Source organism: Pinus tabuliformis, chromosome 5_1, assembly GCF_031772625.1.
Source record: "Pinus tabuliformis cultivar Carrire ecotype Pingquan chromosome 5_1, CPIR1, whole genome shotgun sequence".
Classification (NCBI taxonomy): Eukaryota; Viridiplantae; Streptophyta; class Pinopsida; order Pinales; family Pinaceae; genus Pinus; species Pinus tabuliformis.
This window is the reverse complement of record NC_142305.1, coordinates 151,161,921-151,175,402: the sequence shown is the minus strand read 5'-3', so window position 1 is coordinate 151,175,402 and position 13,482 is coordinate 151,161,921. Positions and strand designations below refer to the sequence as shown.

Here is a 13,482-nt window from a genome sequence, read left to right as displayed (position 1 = left end):
TGAAAGTCATAACTGCATAATCTTGCCCAGCAGTTGCCCAGTTTGTTGCATGATCGATCCTTGAAGTGCTTTTTGTTTTTAAGCTGACATTTTCTTTCCATGAGTGTCTTCTTTGTCTCCAGTTACATCAGTTGTTGAGCAGCTTCTTAGTAGTACAGACAGCACGGTTTCCAAGAGAGATGGATCAAAGGATAATGCAGAGAGAAACACTGGAGATGTAGTTGAACATATGTCCAGGAACTTGCCTATCTATGTATACACGTAGTTTTTCATAGAGAAGGACATGAAGATTACATGGCAAGAAATAAAGGACATATTTTCATGTGGTTTCAAGGAATTTCTGGAAGATTGACAAGTCTATGTCAACATCCACAAGTCAGGCTTGTACAGGGTTGCATGCAAGTACCCCTCCTTCCTGTGTGCAGACATCATTCACTGGATTGTCTCACATACTGATCCTGAGATGACGACACTGAGAAGTACCAGTGGAACATAGCCTGCCACCTTCAGGACAGGAAACTACCATCATATGTATCACTTTCTGCAACTGATGAACTACATGGATGCATTGTTATACACTCCCAACAACAATGTGAACACTAGAGACATCATGAAGCATTGGGTAAAAGAGCCATCAAAGTTCAGAGCAACACCCAACCAGGTCTACAAGACGAAGTCACTCAGGAAGTCTTACCAATGCTTGGTCATATTTGCATGTCACTTGTATGGCCAAGAGAGCATGGAGACCTTCTCGCAGAGTTGGGTGGTTATGTTGGAGCAGTTGGAAAATGAAGGAAAGTCATTGAACTAGTCTGATATGTTGGCTCTTCAGCTAAAAGTGCATGTGTCTAATGCCCGAATTTCACCTAAGGATGAGCAAGCAAGATTATTTATGTTTGCGTACCTACTTAATGCAATCTCTACCCAACAACAGTTTCCTGGTATAGGTTGGACATGGACACCATCAAAGGATACTATGAAAATCTATTACAAGTTGCTCTCTAAGTGCAGCTACCGAGGAGTCATGGCAAGGTTGCCTGACCACTTCATCACCCCACTATATAGGTTGATATTCTAACATGATCCACCTTGCATGTCCCAAGAAGTGATGCAAGCATTGCTTAACATTGCAGATTGGTATGCCTCACTAAGTGGCACCTTCATCAGGATGTTTGGCGTAGAGAATCCTCTGCATGAGATACCAAGGTTTACCACGGACAAGATGGTCATGCAAAAGATTGTATACCACATCTCCATAGGGTTATCAACAGGTCTAAATAGGAGGAAAAAGGCACCATGGCCTAATCTTACTTTGTGGATTGGGTTGTATGAGATCTGTACCTTGAAGGATGAAGATGTCGAGGTCAAGGACTTGAAGAAGTTTGGGTTTGACGCCAAGAGTTTCAATCTGTATGACCCCCACTGCATATGCAAGAGCCATTATGCAAAGGTGTATTACCCATGGATCCACAAGGCATGTCATTGGCCAGAGGAAGATCCTTGGAGGTATTTCTATAACTCCTCTAGGCTCAATGAACCGGTCAGCATAGCTATAGAATGGAAAGCAGCATTACATGTAGCAATACCATAGGAAGAAACAACAAAAACAGTGAGCAGCAAACTAATGCAAGACAAAGGCAAGAGGAAGATTTCCCAAAGCGCAGAGGCTGAACAAAGCTACAAGTTCAGAGAATATCCTCTTGTTGAGAGAGTATCTTTGGAGATAGATGCAAAGAGGCGAAAATGTGAAAGGTGAGTAGAAAAGAGGAAGAGAGATAAGAAAAGGTTGGAAGATACAGAGAGGAATTTGCAAGAAATAGAAAAGAACTTGAAAGTAGAGCAAGAGCTAAGGAGTAGAGAAAGGGAAGTAAAGAAGAAATAGGAACATGAGGAAAGACAAGGCGCACTAACAGAGAAAATTGTGCCTATACAAGTTGAGACAACAGAGCAACCAACAGATGAAGAAAAGGGTGAGCAGGTACAAGTTCAGGAACTCGCTCAATAGGTTGAGTAGATGGTTGAAGCAACGGACATGGAGACGGAACAGGAGCCACAGGACCAAGACACTGATCTCATGCCAAGAGCATATGAGGTCGCACCACAATCTCTTCCACCTCCAAAATCACAACCAGTGTCGAGCGAGCAAGGAGAAGTTGTTCTCCCATATGATGATCAAGAGATGGATGTGTACAATCTATCATTTGATAATTCTTAGCACAAGATTGTATAGGCACGAAGAAAGCAGCCCCTGGATGATCACACATCATCTGCACAAATAGAGGAGAGGGTGATTGCATCATATGTTAGAAGACTTTAAACTTCCATGGTCGAGGCTTCTCAGGCTTATGTAGAAGCCACGAGTTCAACGATCAAGTTTTTTATAGTAGAGAATGATCAGATGACGAAGGACTTGCAAGAGGCCAGGCAGAGAACAAAGCAGTCTACAGGATCCAGTATGGAAGAAATGAAGAAAGAAATACTTGCAGAGATATCAACCTCGGAGACCACCATGCGGACAGTGCATAGAAGATTTATCACCTTGCACAAAGTGGTTGTCCATCTATACGGTTTTCAGCAACAGTGCGTGAAGATAGCCCAAACACTCAAAGACATCCACGCTATCATTGCACATGTAAAAGAATGTAAAATGAGGTACAAGGGGACCCTGCTTTACTTGCACAAGATGATGAAGTTGCAGGTAGAGAGCTAGACAAAGCATGAATTTGGATGTTGATCAGGAACTATGAGCAGCTCCCTCTGCTCATCACCAGCATTGAGGCTTCCTATGCACAGTTGTACAAGAGTCTAGATGTCATAGTGAGGACACACATGATCCCTTCCATCAAATCCCTCAATCAATCCATGACGAAGAACCAAGTCATGCTCGAGGTCGATGGGTACATAGAGCGGTTGATGCACAAATCCACCAGTGATGACTTGCAGCTGAGTGCAAAGAACATGTAGAAGTACATTGGTGTTCTAGCCATGCTCAGGACAATGTTGCGCACACTTCATGATGAGCTGGACAGATGTTTTGGAACCATATACTTGGAAACCATGAAGGCGAGAGTCCGCTTCATAAAGATATTACCAAACAATACAAGGACACGATAGTGTAGTACTAATCTTGGTATCAGTTCGTCATTGAAGACCACCGTCGGGAGGTTACCGAGTTGGTCTTTCCCCAAGACCTCGAGTGATGTTTTTTGTCTTGTTAGGCTAACTCAAGCCTATTTTTGTCCCACATGGGTATATGTGGAAATTGTATTTGTTAGATTCGGTATTTTCATACTACCATCAATGATAAAAAATCCTCTTTTATATCATATTAGTGTCCCATTTGAAATTTTTATCATTCCACCTAGGTCATCATGTAAAAATTCACTCACTAATGGTAGCCCAAAATAAAAAATCACACTCCCCTCTCAAAAAATTTGTATTTGCTGGCCCACCTTCATGTGTCTTGTTGAGCATCCATTGACTATAAAGGCTCATTTCATGTCAGTGAAGTCCACTTGAAGTCCAGTCAATCAAGATTCCATTAGCTCACCTAGGTTTCATTTTTCCCAAAGTCTAATAAATCACCATCTCACTACATAAGGCCAACAAAGTATGAGAGTAAAACAAATAATATCCCTTCTTCAGTAAAACAAGGGTTTACAGGTATGTAACCATGGTTGTTGAAGTTCCAAATTTGGTTTTAAGAAAGGAATTTATTCCAGTTTGTAATTTTTATTTCAAGAGAGATGTAATAATTTTTATTTTATTTATGTAATTTTATGTTTATTATATGTAATAAGTCACCATTTTATCTATTTACTCAATTCCATTGCCAAAAGCTTCAGCATCATCCACCTGCAAAAGAAAAAGTTAGAAGTCAAAGACCATTAGGGTGAAAATTTGAAAAGTGACATGAAACATTAGAAAATGGGTTTTCAAAGAATAAATTAAACCCATTCAAATATAAAAGCCCTCAAAGACATCAATTCAACATTCATTTGCACTCCTACACTCTCAAAGCATCCTCAGCAATAGGGAATTATCGAGTTTTAGGTGAAATTGTGCAAAACAGGGGCAAAGGACGCATTTTGAACTTGGAGGGCATGTTTTACCAGAGTGTTGCGTGTTTTCCTAAAAAAGTTGTGCATTTCCTAAGGGAGCTACACGCCTGTTAAGAGAGGATGTGTTTGACCAGATTGCTATGCCTTTGCCCAAAAACCTCCAGACGTTGCCCACAGAGCACTACATCATCTCCAAGCTTCAAAATGTGTCACCAACATGCTCCAGCGGACAAGTAGGTTGAAATAATATCACTCCTCTCCTCCATAGTTGATTTATATGATGTTTCATTGTGTTCTGGTGTCCTGCTGAATTCAAAACCCTAGTAACATAATCCCATTCCTAAATTCCATTTCCTAGCTTCCCACTACCATTCCTACATTTCAAAACCACCCCCTATCACCTTCCGCATATCACACATCCCCATTTCCATCTCCTCAATTTCCTCACACCATTCCATACTCTCTACACCTACATTCCATTTCATCATCTCCCTAGGGTTTGACTGTAATAACTCATGCCAGAAGAAGAGAACAAAAGTCATAGTGAGGAAGAAAGACAGGAGAGAAGGTTATCTAATAAAGGAGGGAGAATCATTAGACATGAGCCAACCAATACCAGAGAACTCATGGAATCTCCCATCACTATGACAGGCTTTAAGCATGTGGGCTGTTTTGAGTTTTGTGAGAAAGTACTATGGATCCAACATCATCCTGTGTTGACCATATTATTTATCACCAACCTCCATGAAAACTAGGTAACCCTTGCTGGTTTCACCTTCACTGTATCTCCTGTTATCATATCAGTTGCCTCTAGGATCCAATATGTTGGGGAAAATGGTTTAAACAAGGAGAATTATATCATTTCTATTATGAGCCATATCTTAAAACAAGGTACAAGAATGAGAGAAAGAGGATTTTTCCTTTCTCTTACCTCCTAAACAGATATGTTCCCATGATGAAAATCATCATGAAGTACTTCACTTGTGAGGGTAGGTTTTCTAGGATTTATTCCTATCATATCCGGCTACTCATGCATTTCACAAGAGTCAAAATGCTCAATATGCCCTACTATCTTTACCAGAGCATTGACAAGATGTCATTCATTGCCCAAAAGAAAGATTATGATCATCAAATGCAAACTATATTTCACCACTCCCTCATCAAGATGATAGTCCTCCATTACTTGGATCAACTTAACATTGCATGGGACACCTTTATATCCAATGAGATTTTCACTGTCTGACCTATTCAGCATGGCCATGAAGCACCTTCATCATCTCATCCACCCACCTCCATTCCTCCACCTCATCCCATACGTCATTCATCTTCATCTAATGATTTAGCCACACCATCACCTCCACCATCACCATTTTATGAGCCTATTCATTCACCTGGAAGAGATGAAGGCAATGAACAAGAGCACATTGAGCATGGTGAGAGCAACAAGCCTAAAAGGGTTGGTTTATGTACCTTGACACATACCTATCAGAGAGGGCATAGGAAAGTGTTTTACCCACAGATTGTGGGAGGGGCCTTGCCTTCTTCATTAGCAAAACAAGTACATAAGGGTAAGGAAAAGGTGATAGAGGCATAGATCCAGAAGCAGGAGGAGGACCTCTATGAGACAGAGCAAGATTTTCACTTAGTTGACCTAAGTGAAAATGATGACAGTGAGAACAAAACCATTGTCATCATGGAGAATAATGCACTCATATGAGAGCTCCAGGTCAACTTGCAGAGAGCCAAATACATTATTTCATACTATGAGCATGAGAACAGGTACTTTGAGGTCAAACATGAGCTTAGGGAGATTCAACTCATTAAAGAAAATAGAGAGGCTGAAAAGGCTAAGGCCTTACTTGATGAGGCATATGGAGAATACATTGACCAGCTGGAGGAACAAGTGCCAAGAAGGCCAAGGACTGGAGACCTAAAGAGAAATTTGGAGCTAGAAAAGCAAAGGGAGGCAGAACTAGCTAATGAGCTCACCCTAAATGAGAAATTTGCCAAAATGTTAAATGAGAACTGGGAACATTGGATCAAGAGGGTAAATGGTAATCTTGAGAAACTCCTAGTCAAGGCCAACAAGGACAATGATATTCAAAGAAACATGGCAAAGTATTATGCCATGAGAAACAAAATTGCAAGAGCCAAGCTCAAAAGAGCCCATGCAAAGATTGAAGCCTTGACCAAGCAAGAGGCGAAAAGGAGGTTATACATTCTTGTTGAGGCAGCACTCCATGCCTCAAACACATGATCAACCATCATCCCACCAATTTTGGCAAGTTTTGAGCAAATTTTTGCAAGTTCTGAATTAGTATGTTTTTTGAGGCATTTTTAGCACAATGAAAAGGGTTAAACGGGCAACACCTAAGGTACTGATCTCTTTTTTGGGGCATCTAATGAGAAAAAGGTCAACATAATTGGATTCAGAGTGATTAGGACATTCACCTTGTGCATTTTTTATGCATTTGGAGACAAACAAGTCAGTCAAAAAGGTCAAAAACCACAAAAAAAAACCACCTTTCTGGCTTGGGCGCTGCACGTTTACCAGTCTTGGGAGATTGAGTTTTTGATAGGGAAAATGAGCTCTAATTTGAAAACTGAAGACATTTTCAGAAATTATACTTGAAGGGCTTTCCAAAAATCCATCTTGGAGCAAATTTGGACACCGAGAGGGCACCCAAACATAGTCCAGAACTTGGAGGGTGTGTTTTACAAAGAGAGGGCGCATTTGACAATCTTCTCCAATTTTCTAAGTTTCTCTCCTGTTTTGATTTTCACCTTGCCAAATGATGATTTTACTTATGTAAATGATCAAATTGGATGTAATTATCACGTTTTTACTATTATCTAGGGTAAATGCTTTAGGTAAATCAAGCAGATGAGGTGTAATGAATCAGTTCACTTAAGATAGGAATGAGTCACTTGGACCATCCTACAATTTAGCTATCAGTTCAAATTTTTGTGTAAGATCTTCCTCACCTCATGGATTCAACCCCTGAGGATGAGGGGAAGTGGTATTCATGTCTATTTAGTCCCTTTCTTCACCATAGATAAAGGTTGGAATTAGTTGGATGTTTGGCTATTTATCAGAGACACTAGTGTAATCAGTATTTGGAAGAAACTAATGAATGAGTTGCAACTATTTTGGTGGAATACCTATGGTATGGAATTTTGACATAGTTTCTTCTTATGTTGCATATGTTTGAATGTTTTGTACTCCCATATTTCATTTCACGTCTATGATATGTTGATTTCAAGTTGATGAGCAGAATACATCTTATGCTCTGTTTTGGGGAAATCTTCATAGTTTGTTCATTTTCTCCAGTTTAGAAAGAATACGTGCCTGTCTTGCTCTTTCTAGAACGTCACCGGCCTTATCCATCTCATTTCATAACTTTAAAGTGTTTGAGTGCCTACCTACCTAGCTCCATCAGATGTCTGCAATCATATCCTCATTTTCCCTGACCTAGGCTCTTTGAACTAATCCTCTTCCAACAACCCCACCAAATCAAATCAAACAACCGCTGCACATCATACCTAGCCTAAAACCCTAATCCATCTAGCCCTCCTAGCTGTGATTCTTTGGAGAGAGCCCTCTCCGGCTTGGTAGGGCTAGCTACCAAGTCAAAAGGTTGGTCTGTGGTTACCTCAGCTGGACTCTTCCTCAGCCTTGGAGATCTGAAGGAGTGATAACATACTAGCACCATTGTTGGGGAACGAAAGGTTCACTTTCCCTGGGTGTACAACAAGTTCACATTGGAGTTTGGTCCTCCAAATGATGGGACTAAGCTTCATAAAGGCTGATTTAGTAATTGCAGTGTCAAGATCGTAGAGCTACCCTCAACGAGACAAATTCTGCTTCCTGATCCAGTTGATTCGGTTGAAGACAATCAGAGCTTTTTCACAAAGTGAAGAAGGTTGCAAATCACAAGTTCGATCAAACTTCATTCCATTGGTAAGCTCTCAACCATTACCAATTTTAGATTTTGCTATTGAAGACTTTCCTTTGAAAATATCTTTGTTTAGCTCAAAGTCTTAGGTCCTTTACCTCATATAGTTTGTGACCCTGTTAAGATTCTGGCTTCAAAAAGATATACCAGGTCAAACCCTGACCCAAATCCTCCTTCTCCAGTTGATAATCCTGAAATATTGTTAAGAAAGCCTAAAGTCCCTTTCCCCGAGACTGAAACCATAAAATTGGAAAGGACCACTTCCTTGCCAAATCAAATACATAGTATTGAGGATATACCTATCGACATTAAATTTGAGCTATCCCTATTTCGTTCAAAATCTGAGTCTTGTCTTACTGAAGAATTTTTTGATCCCATAAAGTTTGACTCATATCTTCCTACCTCAAAGTCTTTGTTTAATCGACCTTCTGTTGCTTCTCAGTCTGCAAAACTTGAGTACAAGGTATGGTCTAACTTTGAGAAACTTCAAAGCCTAGCTGATCAATTACAAATCACTGCTGAAAGGCCTATATTTAGTATCGACTTGAGCTCTTATCTTCTACCATCCCTCCACTACACCTTCGAAGGCATCCACATCGTCTCCCCCATCTTCATCTCAACCAACACAACCCATTGCAGTTCCCATCTACCATTCTCCAGGAGCTATGGCGAGATTTTCACCCTTAGTGTTACCTGGTTAGTTAGTAGCTTTACCTCAGACCTATGTCCAGAGGGTTCCTCTATTTGATGGTAGCCTAGGAGTCACATCACAACAACGTATTGATAAGATTCTTGATTTCATTAACTTAGAGGAAGTCGATGAAGATGATGCGAAAATGAGACTAATGGTTCAAAGTTTTTCTGGAGATGTCAAAAAATGGTTCCGTGGTTTGGAAGCTCACTCTATTGATACTCCTCAGAGGTTGAATGAGTTTTTCTTAGCCAGGTGGTGGGAAAAGAAAAATCCATTACAGATCTTAGCAAAATACAACACATTGAAAAGGAATCCTAACGAGACGGTTCAGGAATTCACTATAAGGTTCAATCAGATCTACAATTCCATTTCGGATAACATGAAACCTCCACCTGATTTGGCACTTCAACACTACCTAGATGCTTTTGATCCGGATATGGCTTATCAATTGAGGGAAAGAGATCCCACAACTCTGGAAGACATGCAGAACAATGCGGTAAGTGTGGAAGAAAACTTGATGATTAAGAAGTCTCAATTGAAACATGAGAAACCGGAAAAGAGAGTGACCATCAAAGAAGAACCTTATTCTTCCACCAATCTTAAGCTAGATGCACTAATCAGAACCATGGAAAGAATGGCTGACTGGATGATAAATTCGGATAGACCTCAGGAACCTCAAGTTAGAAATCCTAACTTCAGAAATCAGCAACAACCTCAGTACAGGATAAAACAAAGAGAGTAGAAAGCTTCCGAAGCATCGACATCTCATCAATAAATTCTAACACCCTTGCAGCAAAATTATACTCAAGGAGAGTATGATGATGAAACAGACCCGATCGTTGAGGAAAATCACTTCTTTAGGGAAGATCACCATCCCATTTTCTTGACTGAAGATGAGAAGTATGTCGAGAAAGTGGAGGATCCTAAAGATGAGGATTACATACTGGCAAGCAACAATGCATTGGAGACCCAAACGAATGATTATCAAAGAGGATATTTGAACGCACGCATTTCTCAGCAAAAGCAATATTCTTTGAGGAATAGTGATGTCCCAATCACTCCTATTCAGAAAAGGACATCACAACAGAAATATACCCAACAAAAATAAAATCTTCAAGGAAGTCAAAGCAAAGGTAAAGAGCTGGCAGCAGCCGATCAAAGCAGAACAAAACAACCATCTACAAGCAATCCAAGCAAGGATCATGATAGTCAAAAGAAGGATTAGATACCAATAGATTTGCCTGACAATGTCCAAAGAGAGGTGGATAAATCTAGTTCTTTCAATCTAGAAACTGAAATTTCAAAGTTGAAAGTATCAATCCCTCTTACTGAACTAGTCAAAAATAGCCATTACAAGTCTGATATAGTTAAAATGCTCAAAGTTGATCCTATGTCTGACATGGTTAATATTGAAGATGACCAGCCTGAATTGATTTTTGGTCCATCCATAGATGGTCAGTCAAGAGATAGTGATGTTCCTCCATTTTATCTCAGTTTAAGAATCCACCAATTCATTCTTCACAACTCCATGCTTGACTCCAGAGCCTCTCATAATTTAATGCCAAAAGCCATCATGGAAAGGTTGGGTCTAGATATAACTTGTGAGTACCATGATTTGTATTCTTTTGATTTCAGAAAGGTACGTTGTATTGGTCTAATCAAAGATTTGGTGGTATCTCTAGATCAAATCCCGACAAAGAATGTTTTAATGGATGTGGTCGTAGCTGATATACCACCACAGTTTGGCATGTTGTTGTTGAGATCCTGAGGAGCGAAATTAAGAGGCACACTGCAGTTATACTTCTCCTATGCTACCATTACGGTTCTTGGGCAATTGAGAAATTTGTACCGAGAAACCAAAATGAAGTTAATGATAACTAGCAAGGATAAGCCTAACAATCATCCCATAAATGTTGTACATACAGATTTATAGTATTTTATTTTATATAATGATAGTGGACTGAATGATGTAGATAGTCATCTTGTAGAAATTAAAGATGTACCAGAGATTTTCAACACTATAAGGACAATTTCAGATCAAGAAAAAGAAGAGCTGCAAAGTTCATTCGAACAACCTTCATACAAGGTAAAAAAAGGTTCAGATTAGCCATCAGAGAAGGTAATGGAAACTTTAGAAGAGTCTAAAGTGAAAGTTCAAAAAATTGACCCAAAATAGAAAAAAGATGTACAACCCTTAGAAGAGGAAAGTGGCATTTGGACCATGGACTTTGATGGTGTTCTTGGGAAAGACAAAGCAGCTATTGGCATTTGGATTCGAAGTCCACATCATCATCAGCAAGGTAATCTCCCTCATCATGTTAGATTGTGCTGATACAAGTTGGATTTTGATTGCACTAACAATGAGGTGGAGTACGAAGCACTGATCAGAGGTTTGAAGATCTTGAAGAGGTTAGATGAATGAACAATTTCCGTGTATGGTGATTCAAAACTTGTAAACAAGCAAGTTAAAGGTGAATATCAAGCTCACCATCCGCGAATGAAACAATATAGAAATGTGGTTTTAGATATTCTTAAGATGTTTCTTGAGTATACTCTTTCAGTTGTACCAAGAAGTCAGAATCTTATGGCAGATTCATTAGCTACAGCTGCAAGTAATTTCAAAATCCCCATCTTTTCAAACAAGAAGTTTGAGATTCATGTGAAGCATTGGCCCTCAGTTCCGACAACTTGCGATATTGGCAAGTATTCTGGGATGAAAAACAGGTGAATAACTTTCTTCAGAGTGAAGGAGAGTTTGAAAATTATTCCATGGATGAAGTTTACGACGAGGATGATCAGATCATTGAAGCAACCCAAGTTGATATATTACAGCTGAAGGACAACAATATTCCGAAAGGTCTGGTACCTTTGGAAGACTTGTTTGATCAAGATGATGTAGCAAGGAAGCCTACATTGGTTCCTACAGAGAAAGGTATCGAAGATGTGAACATCTGAAGAGACGACAAACCAAAAGTGATCAAGCTATCCAAAAAATTGTCTCCTGAGGTAAAAGAGAAATACATTCATTTATTGTCTGATTTTTTTTATGTTTTCGCTTGGGATTATGCAGATTTGGAGTATGATAAGAAAATAATTCAGCATACCATCCCAATAAAGCCTGATCAAAAACCCTTCAGACAAAATCTAAGGAGGATTAACCCAAGGTTGTTACCATCCATAGAGAAAGAAGTTAACAGACTTTACAAGGCAAGCATCATTGTTCCTATTAGATTTTCTGATTGTAGATCAAATCTAGTCCTGACGAGAAAGAAGACTAGGGAGATTAGGCTCTGCGTAGAGTTTAAAAACTTGAACAAAGTGTCTCTGAAAGATAATTACCCACTTCCAAAAATGGACCATATCCTTCAAAGAGTTGTGGGCACTTCCCGGCTGTCACTTTTGGATGGCTACTCCAGTTACAATCAAGTTTTAGTGCATGAAGATGATCAGGACAAGACAACATTCACCACACCTTGGGGCACATTCAAATATGCAAAGATGCCATTTGGTCTCAAAAATGCAGGGGCCACTTTTCAGTGTGCCATGGACATAGCCTTTTCAGATGAAAAATATGTTTTCTTGGTTGTATACTTAGATGATGTAACTGTGTTTTCACATTTATATGATGAACATTTGCATCATTTAAGAGTCATTTTTCAGAAGTGTAGACAGTTCGGGATCTCTCTCGATCCAAAGAAAAGTCTATTTGCTATGGAGGAAGGTAAACTCCTTGGCCACATCATTTCGAAAGATGACATGCAGGTTGATCCTTCACGAGTAGAAGCCATTCAACAAATTGATTTCCCTCGCAGCAAAAAGTAAATCCAAGCATTTAATGGTAAGATGAATTTCTTACGCAGATTTATTCCTAATTTGGCTAAACATCTTAGAGAAATGACCAATATGTTGAAAAAGGATAATGAGGTAAAATGGTCCGAAGAAGTCCACAAGTCCTTACATGCAGTGAAGCTTTCCTTAACCATTGCTCCTATTTTGATTAGTCCTAATTACACCGATGATTTTATCATATTTTCATTTGCTTCTGAGCATACTATAGCAGCGGTACTAATGCAAAAAATGGATAAAACCAAGCTGCCAATTGCATCTTTTAGTCGCAACATTAGGGATGCAACCCTTAAATACAATATCATTGAGAAACAGGCATTGGCGTTGGTAAAGGTAGTCAAATATTTCAGAGTTTACATTTTACATTCACATAATCTTTCTTATGTGCCTAATGCAGCGGTAAAATAAGTCCTTATGCATAATGACCTGGAAGGTAGAAGAGGTAGATGGATAACAACACTATTAGAATATGATCTTGATACCAAGCCTACAAAGTTGATCAAGGGTCAAGGCTTAGCCAAACTCATGGTCGAGTCAAACCTTCATGCTCTAGACATCAACCTTGTGGCGGTATTATCCAAAAATTAAGAAGAAGTGGATCTGATTCAGGTATCTGAAATTTTTCTACCATCCCTACAACATTTTGATATTATTTATGTGCTTTAGCATCTAAATCCCCTTCCAGGCATGTCTAAAGCTAAGTGCAGGTCATTGAAGTTGAAGGCTTCCAAATATTGTATCATGGATAGTGTACTTTATTGGAAAGATCCCAGAGGTGTGTTGCTGAACTGTTTGACCGAAGACGAGTCCAAAGAAGTAATAAATGACTTCCACGAAGGAGATTGTGGGGGGCACTCATATTGGAAGACCACGGACAACAAAGTACTGAGAGCAGGTTACTATTGGCCTACACTTGTTGCAGATA

At 39.5% G+C, this 13,482-nt stretch overlaps 1 pseudogene; it reads left to right on the top strand.

Annotated features, from left to right (window-relative positions):
- The first annotated feature begins 2,323 nt into the window (after positions 1 to 2,323).
- LOC149163865 (G-type lectin S-receptor-like serine/threonine-protein kinase At1g34300) overlaps positions 2,324 to 13,482 on the top strand; it is a 43,535-nt pseudogene continuing 32,376 nt past the window's right edge.